This window comes from Bos indicus x Bos taurus, chromosome 3 (genome assembly GCF_003369695.1).
Source record: "Bos indicus x Bos taurus breed Angus x Brahman F1 hybrid chromosome 3, Bos_hybrid_MaternalHap_v2.0, whole genome shotgun sequence".
In the NCBI taxonomy this organism is placed as follows: domain Eukaryota; kingdom Metazoa; phylum Chordata; class Mammalia; order Artiodactyla; family Bovidae; genus Bos; species Bos indicus x Bos taurus.
Window position 1 is genome coordinate 23,928,425 of NC_040078.1, and position 20,068 is coordinate 23,948,492.

General features: G+C 44.4%; 1 long non-coding RNA gene across 1 annotated transcript in view; it reads left to right on the top strand.

Moving 5' to 3' along the window:
• LOC113888571 overlaps window positions 1-20,068 on the top strand; it is a 61,701-nt gene that overhangs the window by 20,602 nt on the left and 21,031 nt on the right. The window contains exon 2 of the long non-coding RNA XR_003510015.1: window positions 8,097-8,296. This is a non-coding gene — a long non-coding RNA (uncharacterized LOC113888571). The remainder of the gene's footprint in view (window positions 1-8,096; window positions 8,297-20,068) is intronic.

Sequence of the window (20,068 nt, forward strand, 5' to 3'; positions counted from 1 at the left end):
TATTTTGCAGGGAGGTGACTGCAAGCATTTAATGTGCTTCAAAAATATTTGATATTTGAATTGATAAAGAAGATGGGGTACATACATACAATGGAATATTACTCAGCCATATAAAAGACTGAAATAATGCCATTTGAAGCAACATGGAGGCAACTAGAGATTATCATACTAAGTGAAATAAATAAGAAAAAGACAAATATCATATGATATCACTTAAATGTAGAATCTAAAAAAATGATACAAACAAACATATTTACAAAAAAGAAAAAGACTCCCAGACATGAAAAACAAACTTGTGATTGATTACCAAAGGGGAAATTTGGGGGAGGGATAAATTAGGAGTTTGGGATTAACATATACACACTACTATATATAAAATGGTGGCTTAGATGATAATGAATCTGCCTGCAATGTGGGAGACCCAGGTTCAATCCCCGGGTCAGGAAGATCCCCTAGAGGAGGGCATGGCAACCTGCTCCAGTATTCTTGCCTGGAGAATCCCATAGACAGAGGATCCTGGTGGGCTACAGTCCATAGAGTCGCAAGGAGTTGGACATGACTGAGCAACTAATATATATAAAATAGATAACCAATAAAGACCTACTGTATAGCACTATACTCAATATTTTATAATAACCTATAAGGGAAAAGAATCTGAAAAAGAATATTATACATAATATAAAAGGATATTATATATGTGTGTGTGCTGCTGTTGCTGCTTCTTAGTCACTTCAGTGGTATCAGACTCTGTACAACCCTATGGACTGTAGCCCACCAGGCTCCTCTGTCTATGGAATTCCCCATGCAAGAGTAGTGGAGTGAGTTGCCATGCTCTCTCCCAGGGGATCTTCCCAACTCAGGGCTCAAACCCAGGTCTCTTGCATTGCAGGCAAATTCTTTACCACTGAGCTACCAGGGAAGCTATATATATATATATATATATATATATATGGAAGCCATATTCCAATATATATTGAAATATATATATTCAGATATATATATGAATCACTCTGTTGAAACTAACACCTGAAACTAACACAACATTATAAATCAACTATACTCTAATAAAAAATCTGGGGACTTCCCAGATGGTGGGCCAATGGTTAAGACTCTGCACTCCCAATGCAGGAAACCCAGGTTGGATCCCTGGTCAGGGAACTAGATCCTGCATACCATAACCAACAACCAACTGAGTGCAAAAAAAAAAATGATCCATAAGCTGCTGAATCTAATTCCTAGAACCATGGGTTGACTATCATTTAACTACTAGACTACAATGGATCCCACTGTCCCAGCCCCCAACTCACAGTTATTTCCACTAAGGATTGACTGTATGATTCCTGACGGTTTAAGGCCTAAGGCATGGAAAACAAAGTGGAAGAGAAGGCAGAAATAGAAACAGAACACAGTTATGTTCCCCCAGTAGCTGAAACAATCTTAGGTTTCATTTTAAAAATTAGAATGTAATTTTTACACAATAAAACAAACTCACTCTAAGTGTACAGTCTGATGAATTTTGGCATAAATGGTATAACCACTGCCAGTGTCAAGATACTGAACATTTTCCTTGCCACAGAAAATATCCTTGTTTCTTTCCAGTCAGTGGCTTCCCACCCACAGCAGAGATCACTGTTCTGATTCCTATCACTATAACTTAGTTCTGCCTGTCCTAGAACTTTACATTATTGGAGTCAATTAGATGGTTATTTATGTATGGATAGGTCCTTTTACTCAACAAATGCTATAGAGATACATTTCTGTTGTTACTTGTATGAGTGAAAGTGAAGCCGCTCAGTCGTGTCTCACTCTTTGCAACCCCGTGGACTGCTTCTTAGTCACTTCAGTGGTGTCAGACTCTGTGCAAACTCTATGAATTGTAGCCCACCATGCTCCTCCATCCATGGGATTCTCCAGGCAAGAATACTGGAGTGGGTTGCCATTTCCTTCTCCAGGGGATCTTCCCAACCCAGGGATCGAACCCAGGTCTCCCGCATTGCAGGCAGATGCTTTTAACCTCTGAGCCGACAGGGAAGCCTTGTATGAGTAGTTTATTTCTTTTTTTAACTGTTGAGTATTGCTCTATGGAAGAAGAGTAAGACGGTTGGATAGCATCACTGATTCAATGGACATGAAATTGGGCAAACTCTGGGATATAGTGAGGGACAGGGAGGCCTGGCATGCTGAGCCCATAGGGTCGCAAAGAGTCGGACATGACTTAGCGACTGAACAACAACAACATCATTGCTCTATTATATTAATATAACACAAATATGTTTCTCCATTCACCTGTTGGTAGGCATTCAAGTTGCTCCCAGTTTGGGGGGTTATTATGAAAGTTTATTATGAAGCTTGGAGAAGCATTTCATAATTTCTGTGAAATTTCTTTTACAATTCTTTTTGTGAATGTGTTTTTTGTTTTTTGTTTTCTCTTGGATAGATGCCCAGGAGTAAAGTTGCTGAGTAACAGAGTGAGAACATTTTTAACTTTGTAAGAAAAGTTCTCCAGAACTTTGAAATAATTGTGCCATCTCACACTCCCAACCATCAGAGTACTCCCACCATTCTCGGAGTAGGAGAATTTGGTTACCACCTAGGCTTCATTGTATTATCTCATAGTTGCTACTTAGAGAAACAGGTCAAAGAACCTTAACATTGGTTCTTATAGATTTCAGAGAGCGGTCTGTCCCTATGAAATGCCTCATTCTTGTGTATCCTTGATAGGAAAAAGATTTTCCATTCCTTGGGACCTAAGACCCAGCATGCAAACTTAGGAAGGATGCTTGAGGATTGGTGAAGGGGGACGGCACTATAGCTCAGCCCACCATGCAGGATCAAACCCAGCTATCAATTTGATGACAGATGTTCAAGCCAGATCACCCTCATCTCCAAGAGTGGCTTTGTAACAAGTCACTATCCCAGGCCTAAGTAATCAGAGAATTTATTTGCAGTCTGTTAGCTAATTGTTCCCATACTGAGCACAGATCTTAACTAAATGCCAAAGTGACATTTACATTTCTGGTCTCCATTATGAAACAGCTGATAAATTACCATGCTTATATCCTGCCAGTAGAGTTTAATTTGCTTAAGATCACAGCTGATTTCTGAGATCCCTAAACAAGATAGGATAAATATCCCAGGATATGATGGAAAAGTTAGAGAAGACACAGATTTGCAGCCAGGACAAGGACATTACACTCCAGCTGTAAGACATTTAGCAAGTCACATCACTTCTCTCGGCTTCAGGTCCCTCAAAAGCAAAGTGGAAACAATTCCTATTTCTATCCACCTACCTGCTAGGGTGGGTATGAAATTCAAATCAGATGCAGCTGCATTCAAATCTTGGCTCTGCCAATTTCTACCAAAAGTTTGACTGTGTTACTTATTTAATTTCCCAAATCTGGGGTTTCACCTCTGTTAATGAAGATCATAAATGAATGCTTTGTGTGTGTGTTAGTAGCTCAGTTGTGTTCGACTCTGTGTGACCCCATGGACTATAGCTCACCAGGCTCCTCTGTCCATGGGGCTTCTCCAGGCAAGAATACTGGAGTGCCATTCCCTCCTCCAGGGGACCTTCCTGACCTAGGGACTGAACCTGAGTCTCCAAGATTGCAGGTAGATTCTTTACTGTCTGAACTGCCAGGGAAGCACAAATGAATTCCTCGCACAGTTATAAGAATTAAGTAATGTACATAAAGTGCCTACTGGTAATGAAAGCCTCAATTTTAAGCAGACTACTTGAGTTATACATCAATCAGATGGCAGTTTTCTCAATCAAATGGCATTTACTCACTTGCCAACCAACCTTTGTTGAACTAGGCACCATGTCCTGCTGATAAAGCTCATACAGTGACAGCAACACTGCCTGGGGGGTGTTTTGCAACCCAAATTTCAACTGTTTTTCTTGTTTTTATTCTTCATTGGCCCAAATGTAAAACACATCTTTCCTCTTTCAGTAAGGTCATTTCCTCTTTTCTCCTATCATGTACTAATAATTAGGGTGCTCTGTTATTAATTATTCAAATAAAAGGATTTATTCTAGCCCCTACCCATATTTCTCCTCTTTTATTTTCCTGCACTTCTTGTATAGAATGGCTTCTGACAGTTATACTTTTCTTAAATTCACACTTAATCATTTTGTGTAAGTGCAAACATGTGACCCAATTGCCTGTCCTAATTTGTTCATGTGTGAATATCTACATATTGAAACACATTAAAAAAAAAACATATGCTACTATATTTTCACCTTTGTATTATATTAATCATTATGACATTACATTAATTTTCATAATAATGCGCATAACTGATTTTATTGTCAATGAATTTAATTTTAGAGTAGTAGAGGAGACAAAAGGCTTCCCAGATGGTGCTAGTGGTAAAGAAACTGCATGTAAGCTGTAAGAGATGCAGGCTTGATCCCTGGGTTGGGAAGATACCCTGGAAGAGGGCATGGCAACCCACTCCAGTTTTCTTGTCTGGAGAATCCCATGGATGTAGGAGCCTGGTGGGCTACAGTCCGTAGGGTCGCAGAGTTGGACATGACTGAAGCGTCTTAGCACAGCGTGACACAAAGGGGACAAAAACTAAGGATACACAGTACAAAGAGGGTGTTGGGTCTGATGGTGTTGAGAACGGTCCTTGCGGGTGAATTGGAGCGGCATCTTTCCATTCCTTTGGCTCCTCGTTTTGCTAGTACCACTCTTGCTAGAGCACGGGCTGTTGAATGTAAACCTGCAGTAGAGGATGGAGTCTCCTTGGGACCCTCCTTTGTCTGTGAGTGCTGTGTCTGTATGCCATCTGCCCCCCTGTCTTTCCACTAGATGCCAGCAACGTCCCAGGAGACTGCCTGGCTGTGCTGGGCCTCCCCGATGGTAATGGTTATGGTTTAGTCGCTAAGTCATGTTCAATTTTTGTGACCTCGTGGCCTGTAGCCTGCCAGACTCCTCTGTCCTTGGGATTTCCCAGGCAAGAATACTGGAGTGGGTTGCCGTTTCCTTCTCCAGGAGATCTTCCTGACCCAGGGATCGAACCCATGTCTCCCGTGTCTCCTGCATTGCAGGTGGATTCTTTACCCACTGAGTCATCAGGGAAGACCTGGGAATTTTCAGAACAACACAAGGGCAGTTGTTCCAGCTCCAAGCATACAGCAGTGCTCCTGGAGTTGCTGATGGTATCTTAAGTGTGTGGTTTCCTACCTGCCCTGGTGTCAGAACAACAAAAGGGTCAAGTTTAGGCACACAGCGAAGTATCGGGTGAGATCCATGGCATAACCACGGGTGAGATCCCAGCTTCTGTGCTGATGCCCTCACTGACCCACTCACTCACCCACTGACCCACCCACCCACCGAGTACATCTGCTGGAGACTGACCATAAATATTTACCTTTCATTAAACATGTCATCACTGCCGTTCACCCAGAGTCTCAAGAGTACCAGCACAGAAGCCAGGGGGGACTGGAGCTCAAGGCGGCCAAGAGTGAACCTGTGATTTTTCCAATCCCTGGAAAACAGTGCTCTGCATTCTGCCCTGGTCCAGGAGCCTAGGATAAGGCTCTGCCTGTGCTGACAACTATCTAGCTCTTAGATTTTGCTGAACAGAATTGAAAATGAATGAAAGGCCTCTCAAAGGAAAACTATATCTTCTCTGGATGATTTTATAAAGCTGAATTTTTGGTTAATTTTCTTTCAGCCAATAGGTTTTTGCGAATTTCCTTTTGGCAAGCTGGTTTTGCTTCTGGGTTCCTAACAGTTTTCCTCTTCCCTTAAAAATCTCCTTGCTTCCCCTCAACCTAACCATCCCCCTACCCCTTATGCCACCACCAGAAATGAGCTGTATCTGGAAATATGCATTCCTTGTTCTTCTCCAGGGACACCCCTTCCGGCCTGAGGAGGAAGCATTTCATTGTCAGACTAGCTGTCTGGGACTGTGACAGTGGTGGGCTGTCACTGGTGTCATCCTGGTGAGGCTGGACCAAAGATTTGGCTTCAGTTCTGATTGGCTGGGGCTTGTATCATAATATCTATCAAATATTTTGAGTATCATCTCTGGCAACCATTATGTGGGTAGCACATCCGTTTTAAAGAGATAATCCCTGATGTTGGTAAAGGGATACTATGTCCAGAAGCTTCCTACATTTTGCTCTCGTCAGCCTATGAGAGCCTTAGGGCAAACCCCATGTCTGTATTTTCCTTGTTTGCATCTCTAATGACTGACCTGTGTCAGACACTCAGAGGCCTAGTGGTTAAAAGCGAATGAGGACTGGTCTGGATTCAGAGCCCGTGAGATATGTGACGCTGGTGAATCCTTCCACCTCTCGGAGGTGTCTGTCCACTGGGGAAAATGACAACAGCCTTCTGTCTCATCAGGATGCAGGGAGGAAGGGGTGTCAAGGGCTTTGAACAGAGTGTGACACGTAGTGAGCACCCAGGAAGTGCTAAGGATCGCTGATGAATGAATGAGAGAGAGCTGGTTTGATCCTCACAGCTATCCCGCCAGTTCGGCATTATTATATGCAGATAACCCACATGTCCCTTGGGCCTCCATGCCCTTTGGGGAGGCGCTAGTGGTAAAGAACCCACTTGCCAATGCAGGAGACGTGAGAGATGAGGGTTCGATCCCTAGGTCGGGAAGATCTCCTGGAGAAGGGCATGGCAACCCACTCCAGTATTCTTGCCCGGAAAATTCCACAGACAGAGGAGCCTGGCAGGTTACAGTCCATAGAGTCACAAAAAGTCAGACATGACTGAAGCAACTCAGTACACACAGGCCCTTTGGAGATTTAAGTGAAATGTACTCACACCTCAATTCCAGGACTGAGTAAGCCTGATTTCTCCATAGAAATCCTTGCTTCTTACCCTTATGTTCTTACTGTTTTCTCTTCCTGACCCTCTTGATTCTCCTCCAAGAACCTCATATCAGATCCATATTTCCACAAGAATCCAACCATACTTAGCCTTTTCTGAAGTGGGTCATTTTACTGAAATTTTTACAGCAGGTCAATAGCACCCATTCATCTCCCCCCACCCCCACCCCGCCCCTCCCCAACAAGTCTCCACATGCTCTCTGGACTTTTTGGGCTCTAATACTTTCTCCGTTTGACCTTCTGCCTGACCCCACAGCCCTGGAAAGTGCTGTCCAGTTCTGGTTCTCCGGCTGTGCCATTTCTCATGAGGAGAGGTCTTGCTGGGCCAATTTGCTACTCCTCAGCCTTCCTCTCCCCAGTGTCTTACCTTCCACCCAGAATTCTGGTCAAAAACATCCTCAATATCAAGTACATCTTGTTTTGAGAAAAAGGTTTCTAGCTTGTTTCAAATCATGCAGACAATCTCCTCATGCAGACCTTAGTGAGAAGAAAGTATCTGGCTTTATCGTGTCTGTTAGTTTTTAATTTTTTATTGAAGTATAGTTGATTTATTGGGTTGGCCAAAAAGTTTGTTCAAGTTTTTCCATAAGATCTTATGAATCTTTTGGCCAACCCAATAAAATGTTGTATTAGTTTCTGCTGTACAGCAATGTGAGTCAGTTACACATATACATCTATCCATTCTTTTTAGATTCTTTGTGCATACAGGTCATTACAGAGTATTGGATAGAGTTCCCTGTGCTACACAGTAGATCCAGTCAGTTATCTATTTTATAGTATATACGTGTGTGTGTGCTCAGTCACTTCAGTTTTGTCCAGCTCTTTGCAACCCTATGGACTGAAGCCCACCAGGTTCCTCTGTCCATGGGATTCCCCAGAAAAGAATATCAGAGTGAGTAGCCATGCCCTCCTCCAGCTTCCTGATCTAGGGACTGAACCCATGTCTCCTGGGTCTCCTGCATTGCAGGAGCCACTAGGGAAGCCCTTATAATATATATAGTAATGTGTGTATGTTCTCTCCAATCTCTCAATTTATCCCTGCCCCACACTCTCCCTGCCACCCCTGCCCTGGGTGGGTAAGTTTGTTTTCTACATCTGTGATGCTATTTCTGTGTTGTAAATAAGTTCATTCATACCATTATTTTAGATTCCACGTATAAATGATATCATATGATATTTGTCTTTCTCAGTATCTGTTTACTTGTGGCATCCAGCTTGTCAACCCATTCCTCCACAGAGGTTGCTGATATGGAGAGGGTCCCTTTCACTGCTGGCTAAGCCGACCTCATTCCCCACTGGCTTCATCCATCCCAATGAAGCAGCCATCCCAGGAGGATCAAAAGTGGAAGCATAGAGGTGAAAGGTGACCTGGATGGTGGGCAGAATTCTCAGCCACATCTGCTGCTCGTCTTGTCTCCCCATGGGGAACCCAAGTAGGTAGGGTGGCATGTTCTCTCTTCCCCACTTCTAAGGTTTTCTGTATTTTGTAGAGAAGAGAAATGGTACATTTTCAAGTTGTTTTGCTCTAGGCTCGGACAGTCCCTCACTCTGGCTTATTTTCCACCTGGAACTTGGGAAGGCTCCTGGAGGCAGGCAGTCAGTCACAAGGAGCCCATCTTACTGCAATTAAAACCAATGGGTAGACATTTCCATCTCAGAGTTTTGAGCAATTCTTTGCTTTTCTGGAATCCACCCACCTCTACCGGGGCTAGGTAGTGAGGCTGGGTGGTGGGTGGGCCTATTTGAATGGTCACATGCAGACTGAGGGCTCTCCCAGCCAGAGTTGAGCAACCTGGGTAGACCCCAGGTCAGATAGACTTTGAGGAGGAGAGGGAAGACAACATGGAGGAAAGCCTACTGGGACCCCCAGAACTCAGTCTCTGGAGGCTGAGCCCTGCAGGCCACCAGCTGTTGAGTCTTCCCTGGCTCCTCTGGACTCCAATCATTCTCATACTGACAACTTCTCCTTTCTTCTAGTCTCTGGTGAAGACTGAACCACTTCCAGAAGCTCACACCCCACTAGATCTTGCTCCAGTAGGCCCAATTTTCCAAGGTGATCTCTCGTACCATGGCTTACTCTTTTAGCTCGTTCATGAAAATCTTCTCTTCTTTCTAGTATTGCTTCTGTTCTGCATTTTCTCCTTTTCTGAAGTTGGGTCTGGGTGAGGAGGCTGCTCTCGCTCTTTGCCCCATGAAGTCATAGGCCAGTTAGCAGTGAGGTGAAGGGGAGCTTTCCAGGATCTTCCCCAGCCTCGCTGACTTGCAGAAGTCTGCTTTGTATCAGCACAGATCTCTTGTGATTACAACCCTAACCTGTGTCCCCCTTCTCTGCCATTGGACGTACCTCAGTAGAAACATTTGAGAAGCACTGGCTCTGGACAAAGGGGCTCAACTGGGCTGCTTTTCTCCTAAGCCTTAGGCTAGAAGCCTGAACAAGCCTTTGGGGCTCACACATGGTCTACCTCACCAGGAAACTTCACAGACATGTGGGTTCCAAAGCCTCAGATCATAACAAGGTATTTGCTCACCTGGGGCTCTGTCCCTATAAATCCCTTGGAGACTTGAGCCTTGTGGGAAGGTAGTCACAAGCCAAGGAACCCATGACAAGTTACCCAAGTTCTCTGAGCCTTGATTGATTTATCTGTAATAGGAGAGCTATAGTTTGTATTTTATGAAGGACTTTGATGAGAATTAAATAGGATGATGTGTGTGGGAACCTAATATGATGCTTCCTATGTGGTGGGTCTTCTGGATTGGCTTCTTGTTCATCCCTTGTTAGACGTCATACTGCATTGTAGGCAGCAGGGCAATGCCTCATGCTCCCAATTTCTACATGTTCCCTTCCCTTTCATCATCAGAGTCTGTCTGACCTTAGTCCTATCCCCTCACCGCTTTGTTTGCAGAACTGATGAAATAAGTCAAGCTAGGGTGGGATGAAATTCAGTAGACATCACTATCATGCGTTATTTGATCAGACACTGTAGGCTGCATTCACCAAATTGATCCTCACACCTCCCCCACTCCCAACTTCTTTCTTGCTAGTAGAATCTGATTTTTTTCCAGGTGTATACACTCTTCCATGTAGCAATGTCCCCAGAAAACTCCATCCAATTTCCAACTCAAGGGTTAAAGCTGATGGGAAGTCCATTCTCTAAGCCAGTACTTAGTTTGGAAGTGGGCATATAACCCTGTTTCTGTCAAGGATGGGGAGGAAATGTTTGCTCTGGGAGCTTTCGATAAAGGTTTCCTCATTTTTTTCAGAGTTGCCACTGGAAGCTGCCATGTCTGTGAGTGTCATGTACAGCTTCTGTGCATGCTTGTCACCTTGAGGAGGGTATGTGTCTGTGAGTAATAGCATGCCTGTCACCTTGAGGAGGGTCAACCCAGGTTGTGAGCCAACATGCTGAGGCTGGCAGAGGACAAAGACAGAGAGACCTTGGGACATTGCTGATGTCCTTGAGCTGTGTCATTCCTCAGCCCTGAGACATTCTAACTTCTTGTTATGGGAAGATAACAAACTGTCCATTAGTTTAGATCTATTTGAGTGTTTTTCTGTTACTTTAGCTGAGACATTCTGAATGATACAGTGAGATACCAGATATGGGTGTGGAAGATGGAGAGAGGAACATGGCAGAATGTTAATTCCCAGGGAGTGTAAAATCTACCGGGAAAGGCAGTGTGTGTGTGTGTGTGCCTAGTTGCTCAGTGGTCTCCTACTCTGCGACCCATGGACTGTAGCCTGCCAGGCTCCTCTGTCCATGGGGATTCTCCAGGCAAGAATACTGGAGTGGATTGCCATGCCCTCCTCCAGGGCATTTTCCCAAGCCAGGGACTGAACCCAGGTCTCCCACATTGCAGGCGGATTCTTTACTGTCTGAGCCACCAGGGAAGCCCATGGACACTGGAGTAGGTAGCCTATCCCTTCTCCAGGGGATCTTCCCAACCCAGGAGTCAAACCAAGGTCTCCTGCATTGCAGGCGGATTCTTTACCAGCTGAGCTATCAGAGAAGTCCCAGGGAAGGCAGAGGAGGACACAAAAATTTCTGAGAAGGGCTTAAGTAAAGGCATGGAAAACAGAGTGGGAAGAGAAAGGAGGGCTGGTTGTAATTCAACCACAAAACAATCTGTAGATCCACAGTCCTCTTTCTCAAAGTGAGACAGCTTGGCTTGTTTTTCTGACTAGCTAAGCAGTGGCCTGATAACATGAATCTTTAAGTGTTTTTGTTTGTTTGTTTGTTTTTCCGCTGTGCTGGGTCTCCGTTGCTGCGTGAGGGCTTTCTCTAGTTGTGGTGAGCGGGCTCCTCTCTAGCTGCAGGGCACGGGCTTCTCATTGTGGTGGCTTCTCTTGTTGTGGAGCACAGGCTCTAGGGTGCATGGGCTTCAGGAGCTGTGGTGTGTGGGCTTAGTTGCTCTTCAGACTGTGGGATCCTAGTTCTCAGACCAGGGATTGAACCTGTGTCCTCTGGATTGGCAGGCAGATTCCTAACCACTAGACCACCAGGGAAGTCCCGGTATTGAAGCTCTTAAACATGCAGGTGGTCAGTGGTGGGGCAGGTGGAGCAGGATGAAGGTAAGACAAACTTTTCTAGAGGGGTTTTTCTAGCCAGTTCTTGCTAGGCAGAACCCACTCCATGCTCTCAAAGACCTTCCCTGACCCCAAGACCTAGGTCTTCTTTTCCTGGTTCAGTTTTATCCTGGGGCAGGTAAAGCAGGAAGAGCAGGAGGAATAGTGGCCTTGGAGCCTAGATCCAGTTCCAACAAAGGGCTTTGTTGCTAGAAACATGAGGCTCAAGGGACATTGCCCGTTTTCTTCCAGCAGCCTGACTCCGCCTCAGGCCTTCCCAGGCTCCTCTTACCTTGCCCACTACCATCACTCCAGCTTTCCACCCATCACAGGTGGTGGTGGCTGTGGTCTAGGAAGTTCAGTAGAAGAGACAGACAGCAGGAGACCAAGGTGTGAGATTCCTGAATGCTGAGGGCACGGTAAAGTGGGGCTCTGGCCAGCTTCCTGTTCCCTCTGTCCTGGAATGCTGAGTGCTGGAATTGAGTGGTGGCCAGCAAAACAAGAACTGGAAGAAAGAGCCCAGGGTTTCAAATTCTGGTGCTACCCAAGGACCGAGTCTGGCAACAGGGTAATACATGGGCTACAGCTTGGGCAGGTCCAGCTGTATTGAGTTCTAGGTCCACCTCTTCCCAGCCATACTGTTTTTGCTGACCTACTGAAGCTCTCTGTGCTCCCATTTCCTCATCTGTGTAAGGCTTTACTGATTAGCAGTTACTTAAACAAAAGGGTGTCAACTGAAAAAAGATGCCCAATGTGAGAGTTGTGAGTTAAGTTTTATTTGGAGCAAAATGAGGACTGCAGCCCGGGAGACAGCATCTTAGATAGCTCTGAGAGACTGCTCCAAAGAGGTGGTGGTGGGAGGTCAATATATAAAATTTGGTGAAGGGGGAGTTCAGTGCAATCAAGCACTTATTTTATGAAAGGTTTTCTGCTACTCATGAGAAGCTGATGCCACCATGCAAGGATATACTGCTTTTCAAGATATGAAGAGATGCAAGGATTGGGGTCATGAAATCAGTGTCTGAGAATGTTTAACTATGTAAAGACCTGTTCCATCAGTTTCCCTGGAGCACGGGCTGCCTCACGCTCCACCCTGAACTCTCTTCAGGGTGGGTTAAGGGTCAATAGCTGTGGCAGCACAGGGTTCAATCTCCACAGAGGTAGATGGCAAATGCCCTTGGCAAGTGCCAATTTGTAGTTGACAAGGGCTAGAAGGATTCAATAAATGAAAAAAATGTGTATACAAGGTTATAAGGGTGCCTGGCCCTGAGCTGAAGTGCAACCAATGTTAACCACTGTTGTTCTAGAAAACTGCAAACCTATAGGCCTGGAGGGAGGCGATTATTCTGTGGCATTAAAATGATCAGGTAATTGAGAACTTAACCTTTCAAACAATGAATGTCTTCTTTATGTTCAAAGGTTTCTTTTCAAAAGGGATGTCTATAATCATTGTCTTTACTTTCTTTTATTTTCCAGTCAGGCTTTGGTTTCTTGCCTTAACAATTGAATCCAAGCTTGATTCTCAGGTCTCCTCTTGAGCTGTCAGCGCCATTAAAGTGGTGGTGGTTTAGTCATTCAGCCCTGTCCGACTTTTGTGACCCTGGGGACTGTAACCCACCAGGCTCCTCTGTCCATGGGATTTCCTAGGTTAAAACACTGGAGTGCTCTGCTGTTTCCTTCTCCAGGAGATCTGCCTGACCCAGGGATTGAACCTCTATCTCCTGCATTGCAGGTTGCCTCCTGCCTTGTGGGTAGATTCTTTACTGACTGAGCCACCAGGGAAGCTGGCATTAAGCTAGGAGGTCACTATTTCTTTTAACTCTTTCTTCCTTTGGCCTTTAGGACATAATTATATCACATATTTCCTCTTACCTCTTGCTGGTTCATCCCCATTTTCCTGATTTTTTCATGTTGAAGCATCCCAGGACTCAACCTCACAAATTTCTTCATCCCAGAGATGGAAACTCCATGTTTCTAGCTTCTCAGGTCACTTTCATCAGGTCTCTCCCAACACTCAGTCCAAACAAGAGGAAGTGATCACTGACCATGCCCACACACCCTCCAGATCTGTGGGGAGTTTTTGTGGCTCTTCATTCTGATAGTGCTTCATCTGGCTACAGTGCTAAAAGAGAAATAGCTAGGAATTATGACAACCTGTGAAGAAAGAGTCAACTAAACCAAAGACAATGAGATCAACATCACAAAGTTTAGTTCAGTTCAGTCACTCAGTCGTGTCTGACTCCTTGCGACCCCACAAACTGCAGCCCGCCAGGCCTTGCTGTCCATCACCAACTGCCGGAGTCCACCCAAACCCATGTCCATTGAGTCGGTGATGCCATCCAACCATTTCATCCTCTGTCATCCCCTTATCCTCCTGCCCTCAATCTTTCCCAGCATCAGGGTCTTTTCAAATGAGTCAGCTCTTCGCATGAGGTGACCCAAGTATTGGAGCTTCAGCTTCAACATCAATCCTTCCAACGAACACCCAAGACTGATCTGCTTTAAGATGGACTGGTTGGATCTCCTTGTAGTCCAATGGACTCTCAAGAGTCTTCTCCAACACCATAGTTCAAAAGCATCAATTCTTTGGTGCTCAGCTTTCTTTAGAGTCCAACTCTCACATCCATACATGACTACTGGAAAAACTATAGCCTTGACTAGACAGATCTTTGTGGACAAAGTAACATCACAAAAAGGCATGTTTAATCTCCCTTCTTCTCCCACCTTTTCTACTTCTTTTTCTGTTTCATATTTGTCCATATAGTCAAAGCTATGGTTTTTCCAGTAGTCATGTACAGATGTAAGAGGTGGATCATAAAGAAGGCTGAGCACCAAAGAACTGGTGCTTTCAAATTGTGATGCTGGAGAAGACTCTTGAGAGTCCACTGGACAAGAAGGAGATCAAACCAGTAAATCCTAAAGGAAATCAACCCTGAATATTCATTGGAAGGACTGATGCTAAAGCTTAAGTTGCAATACTTTGGCCACCTGATGCAAAGAGCTGACTCATTGAAAAAGATCTTGATACTGGGAAAGATTGTGGGTGAGAAGAGAAGGGGATGACAGAGGATGAGATAGTTGATTGCTCACTGACTCAATGGACATGAGTTTGAGCAAACAAGTGGAGGACAGAGGAGCCTGCATGTTGCAGTCCATGGGGTCACAAAGAGTTGGACACGACTTAGTGACTGAACAACAACAATCTGTCCTTTCCTGTCTTGTGGATGGACACCTTACATATGCACTGTGAGCCCATCCTTGAATCCCTACAACACTCTCACTCACTGCCTTGAGCAGAACAGTGTCTGCTGAATAAATAGGTGGAGAATTTTCTTCAAGGATCCATTCTTACCTAGGGAATCCAGCCTGAAAGTTTTATTTTGGTGGGAATAAAAAAAGAGGTTTGGGTAGAATGACTAAACCACATTGGTTGTCTTTCAAGAAGGCATACATGGTGGCTTGGTGGTAAAGAATCCGTTTGCCAGGGCAGATGACATGCGTTCAATCTCTGGTCTGGGAAGATCCCACATGCCACAGAGCAACTAAGCCCATGAGCCACAACTTCTGAGGCTGTGCTCTAGAGCCCGGGAGCAGCAACCCCTGAGTCCACATGTTCTAGAGCCTATGCTCCATAACAAGAGAAATCTGTGCACCAAAACTAGAGAGGAGCCCCTCCTTGCCGAAACTAGAGGAAAAAAATCCCATACAGCATCAACGACCCAGCACAGCCAAATATAAAATAATAATTTTTTTTTTAAAAAAGAAGGCATACCTGTGAAATGGAAAGGAGATTTGAGAAGGAAGACATATGGCTTCTCTTCCTGACTCTCTTAGGTTCCACATTCTGGAAAATAACCCCAAAGTTCCCTGCCTTTATTTTTGTTTATCATGAAAAATGAGACTGAGTTTAAGTGGGTCAGGACCTCACATACCAAGAAAATGGGGAATCAGAAATGCTTGGCATCTGGGGGGAGCGGGGTGGTGGAGGGGTAGAGTAAGAGATTTAATGCTTACCTTGTTTTTCTTTTTCATTATGAAAATCACAAAGTCAGATAAAAATCCTTGCTTCTGTTTTCCCGAGGACTTATGGCTGCTTGCTTGAGCTCTGCAGAGAGAAAGAAGTCTTATAAACAGATACAATGCCCACTATTCTATATGAAAATGAATTTAAGGACCAACCAGGACAGGTCCCAACCTGTACAGAGCCCAGTGAATGAATAGAACCACATTATAAGGTTCTCCAGAGAGTGGGGTAAAAGGAACCGATTGTCTTCCTAAAATATACCAGCAAGAATGCAAGCCTTAATTAACAAAGCCCAAGGTTGATTTTTCTTGCTGCCTTTTTCTCTGAGAGACAAATCATAAGAAATGAATGAGGCTGAAAACAAATGAGAACCATATTTGGAAAGCAAAGCATAGTCTAACTCTTGGCTGAGCTGGTTGCAAAGAGCTAAAGTTCTTTAATCATCTCACTGGAGATGTAGCCAAAAAATGCAATTTGAAACACACACACACACACACACACACATACACACACGCACACACACACATTTCCACACCATGCCCTCCTCCTTTTTCACTGTAGATGAATCAAGATGGTGGAGACAGGATATGATCAGAACCATTCCTGCTCTCCATGACTTTATAAAAGGCTTTGGCAATAGGTAATCTTTGCTGCCATGGTCTGGGGAATTCATCTATCAATTCCTATTCTTTAAATGTTCACTGTGCGTGGTGCATTAGCTGCAAGGAGCAAACAAGCAGTTGGAATAGGTAACGGATTGTGAATATGCTAAGATGGCAACCTGTTTAAGATTCAGATTCTTCTAACAGATGATTTTTTTCTAGAAGAAGATGAATTAGTTTGGCTTAAAAGAAGAACATTACTACATCTGAAGGTGGGGATGGGGTGGGAGGGGAAATGACAACTTTATGAGAATTAAAATAGTCTCTTATTAGCTAATAAATTGAGGAAGCACAGAAGGTTTTCCTTGCATCTGGGTTAGCCACGTCAACTTCGCACAGAGGCAGAACTGGTGGCTGAATATGGTGGTGTGATTTCAAGATGGTTCAGTATACAGTCCATTTCACTCCACCCCACAGTACCTGACAGTTTGCTTAAGGCTTGAAAAATTACTGTCTTTGTTAACATAGAGACAGAAGACATATCTATCTTGCTCTATGGAAGTGGGTTAAATTAAATATGGGCTTTTCTAATGAAGCCTAACTTAAAATGATATTAAATAAATCTAGCTTATTGTAGGAGAAGGCAATGGCACCCCACTCCAGTACTGTTGCCTGGAAAATCCCATGGACGGAGGAGCCTGGTAGGCTGCAGTCCATGGGGTCGCTAAGAGTTAGACACGACTGAGTGACTTCACTTTCATTTTCCACTTTCATGCATTGGAGAAGGAAATGGCAACCCACTCCAGTGTTCTTGCCTGGAGAATCCCAGGGACGGAGAAGCCTGGTAGGCTGCAGTCCATGGGGTCGCACAGAGTCGGACATGACTGAAGCAACTTGGCAGCAGCAGCAGGCAGCTTATTGTAGGAACATTTTTACCCAACTCATGATGTTTCTGTTTGTTAAAGGGAGCTCATTTAGTCTAACTCCTGGCCCCCATTCTCTCTATTACTCTCATTTCCCTAGGGGAGGATGGAGTATCTTAACTGACTGAAATATCTGGGTGTGCTCAGCTCTGCTCCACCCTTCTTCCTCTTGGGAGAAGCAGCTCAGAGAGAGGAAGGATTCTATCCTGCTCTTCTGGGGGAGGGATCTTTCTCCTCAGTGGGGTCCAGTGTTGGCAGATCTACTTGGCTGACAGACAACCATATCCCCCATCCTGGTCTCTGTTACAAACGAAGGAGATTTATGTCTCGACTTGACCAGGCTTTTGTTTTACTGTCAGTTTGTACAGAACACGGGCACAAAAGAGGAGTGTTATATACTGGGCTCCTTCAGACGCCCCAGCATGGTTTAAATATAAAGAAATCTGAATAGAGAACTTGAAAATGTTAGTTCTGATCCTGTCCTGGCTCTGTCTTACTTTCAGTTCAGTTCAGTCGCTCAGTCGTGTCCGACTCCTTGCAACCCCATGGACTGCAGCACACCAGGCCTCCCTGTCCATCACCAACTCCCGGAGTTCACCCAAACTCATGTCCATCGAGTCGGTGATGCCATCCCGCCATCTCATCCTCTGTCACCCCCTTCTCCTCCTGCCCCCAACCCCTCCCAGAATCAGGGTCTTTTCCAATGAGTCAACTCTTCACATGAGGTGGCCAAAGTATTGGAGTTTCAGCTTCAGCATCAGTCTTTCCAAAGAACACCCAGGACTGATCTCCTTTGGGATGGACTGGTTGGATCTCCTTGCAGTCCAAGGGACTCTCAAGAGTCTTATCCAACACCACAGTTCAAAAGCATCAATTCTTCGGCGCTCAGCCTCCTTCACAGTCCAACTCTCACATCCATACATGACCACTGGAAAAACGATAGCCTTGACTAGATGGACCTTTGTTGGCAAAGTAATGTCTCTGCTTTTGAATATGCTATCTAGGTTGGTCATAACTTTCCTTCCAAGGAGTAAGCGTCTTTTAATTTCACAGCTGTAATCACCATCTGCAGTGATTTTGGAGCCCAAAAAACGTAAAATCTGACACTGTTTCCACTGTTTCCCCATTTATTTCCCATGAAGTGATGGGATCAGATGCCATGATCTTAGCTTTCTGAATGTTGAGCTTTAAGCCAACTTTTTCACTCTCCTCTTTCATTTTCATCAAGAGGCATTTTAGTTCCTCTTCACTTTCTGCCATAAGGGTGGTGTCATCTGCATATCTGAGGTTACTGATATTTCTCCCGGCAGTCTTGATTCCAGCTTGTGCTTCTTCCAGCCCAGTGTTTCTCATGATGTACTCCGCATATAAATTAAATAAGCAAGTTGACAATATACAGCCTTGACGTACTCCTTTTCCTATTTGGAACCAGTCTGTTGTTCCATGTCCAGTTCTAACTGTTGCTCCCTGACCTGCATATAGGTTTCTCAAGAGTCAGGTCAGGTGGTCTGGTATTCCTATCTCTTTCAGAATTTTCCACAGTTTATTGTAATCGACACACTTAAAGGCATTGGCATAGTCAATAAAGCAGAAATAGATGTTTTTCTGGAACTCTCTTGCTTTTTCCATGATCCAGCAGATGTTGGCAATTTGATCTCTGGTTCCTCTGCCTTTTCTAAAACCAGCTTGAACATCTGGAAGTTCACAGTTCACATATTGCTGAAGCCTGGCTTGGAGAATTTTGAGCATTACTTTACTAGCGTAAGATGAGTGCAATTTTGCGGTAGTTTGAGCATTCTTTGGCATTGCCTTCTTTGGGATTGGAACGAAAACTGACCTTTTCCAGTCCAGTGGCCACTGCTGAGTTTTCCAAATTTGCTGGCATATTGATTGAGTGAAGCACTTTCACAGCATCATCTTCCAGGATTTGAAATAGCTCAACTGGAATTCCATCACCTCCACTAGCTTTGTTCATAGTGATGCTTTCTAAGGCCCACTTGACTTCACATTCCAGGATGTCTGGCTCTAGGTGAGTGATCACAAATCATGATTATCTGGGTCATGAAGATTTTTTTTGTACAGTTCTCCTGTGTATTCTTTCCACCTCTTCTTAATATCTTCTGCTTCTGTTAGGTCCATACCATTTCTGTCCTTTATCGAGCCCATCTTTGCATGAAATATTCCCTTGGTATCTCTAATTTTCTTGAAGAGATCTCTAGTCTTTCCCATTCCGTTGTTTTCCTCTATTACTTTAGGTGTTTAAAATTAGGGGGAAAGCAACTTCTCAAGGGGCTTCCCTCGCAGTTCAGTTGGTAAAGAGTCTGTCTGCAATGCAGGACAGAGGAGACCCGGGTTCGATTCCTGGGTTGGGAAGATCCCCTGGAGAAGGAAATGGCAACCCACTCCAGTATCGTTGCCTGGAGAATCCCATGGATAGTGGAACCTGGCAGGCTACAGTCTTAGGGTCTCAAGAGTCGGACACGACTGAGCAACTAAGCACACACACACAACTTGTCAATATTTCAGTTTTCTTGAATGTAAAAGTAGTTCCTAAGATCATTACCTTATAATTATACATGTAATAGAATGTCACCCCAAGACTTATGTTTATATAATAATGTGTTCTGTTAGAGACCTTTTCCCAGCCAGAGAAGATTTCAGGGCTTTGTAAAGACAGAGCCCGAGGAGTCTCTATTATTTACATAAGAGTTTGCGGATCAAGTTGTAATTTTCCAGAGAAGAATATAATTGGACCTTCTAGGTTTTGAGCCTTTGTAAAACTGACTACCTCCTTGAGAAGGGGAAGTCTTGCAAGAGGTTAAGAATTATTCGCAAAAGGATCCCCAGTGTCTTCTGGGAAAACAGGGTCTGAGATCTCAACCTTGTGTCCCAATAATCAAAGTTATGATGATACACTGGAGGTGGATGAGGCTAACCCTAAGCAAGACCAGGGATGTGGAAGATTGATGAAGTCCCTGAAAATGAAATTATCTTGAGAAAGGGGGGGAATTGAAGTTGATAGCTGGAGCTCAACACAGAGCTGATGGCACACAGATCAGTTAACAATGAGCACACTAGTACTGCCTAAAAAACAAC